We start from the raw sequence: 1354 nt of genomic DNA, 5'->3' as shown, positions 1-1354 counted from the left end.
GAAAATGATGGCTTTTATAGGCAAATGGTGTTTTTATGGTGAACTGTTCTGAATTGCTTGAGCAAGAACTTGCAAGAGCGAAACATTTAACCACGTGACCATTGCTCCGCCCGTGTCAATCGACACATAAACGAGTTTCTACTTTGCGCTGTGACAGACACAAGCGCCAACGAGATCAGTCAGTTGGCTGCAGCCTATATAAACTGCCCTTCATTGCCTTATCTGATTGATTTGAGCGAGCATGGAACCATATGTGGACCTGGGCTTAGTGCACCCCACCCTTCCCCTCTTTGCCCCGGGGGAGAGATCGTCCAGGGCGGCTGGCTAATTGAAATGTGTTGGCGACTCATCGACGTCTCGGCTGCCGTTTCAAGCTATTGCCAGCCTGAGTGCTGATTGCTGGTTTCACATCACACGAAGAAAAAAAAAAATCAATAGTAGCCGGGAGAGCTTGGGTTTATTCTTTGCAAGGAAACGTTTATGCCGTGCAGCGAAGAGTTTGATATTTCTCATTTGTCATTTTGTCTATGCAGATCAGACTTGACTGTGCATTGTTTCTAAATTGCTTTGCGTGCTAGAGGACATCGCTAGGGCCAAGTTTCCTGGAGCGACCAGACCTAGATATTTCCACTGGGAGAGAACCTCTTGACCTCCGCAAAGCACCAAAGCGGCCTTGTTGTGGAAAAGTGGCCTGTGATTCTACAAGGACTTCATCCAAAGGAATCAGTGCGCGCCAGCCATTTTAAGTTTCGCTTGGCGGGCGCTTTGCAAGCAACAAAATGCTAATTAAACGAGAAAGAAAACTGGCAAGGTTGAACTGTTTACAAAAGTGATAAATATTCAAAGACAATGCGAGACGGTGGCCACTTTGAATTTTGTTAGATTTATCCATTCATAATTCAGTGATTATGGCAAAAAGCTCCTCAATATTAACAGTCTGCGGAATCATACATATTTTTGCAAACATCAAAACATTAAATGGGATTTTCCATGTTGAATTGCATTTTGTGCCAAAGCATAATGCGGCTTAGATCTGATTTGGTTTCTGACCTGTCCCTATATTCAAAGCAGAACAGTTTTGGCAGGGATACTGTATGTCTTTAGAGGCTAAAATAAAAGTCATGCCTCGGTTGAGGTACGAATGTTCTTATTGCTTGGATCTTTCGGACCTCACGCCAATGTTCACTTTTGTTTTGTTTTGGCCCATGTGCTTTATTAGTATTGAAATAGATTTGCAATCAATGCATTGTGTTCTCATCCTGGTGTTTGAAATCACCACCTCTGTTCTCTCGAAGTAGCCTACTATCTGGACTGTGGCTGTTGCTACCCTTCAAACATGGAGCGAACCCTTTGA

The sequence above is a fragment of the Idiotropiscis lumnitzeri genome, chromosome 3 (genome assembly GCF_059441095.1).
Source record: "Idiotropiscis lumnitzeri isolate Australia: NSW breed Sydney's pygmy pipehorse chromosome 3, RoL_Ilum_1.0, whole genome shotgun sequence".
Classification (NCBI taxonomy): domain Eukaryota; kingdom Metazoa; phylum Chordata; class Actinopteri; order Syngnathiformes; family Syngnathidae; genus Idiotropiscis; species Idiotropiscis lumnitzeri.
The sequence above is the reverse complement of the archived record's forward strand: the minus strand, read 5'-3'. Positions refer to the sequence as shown.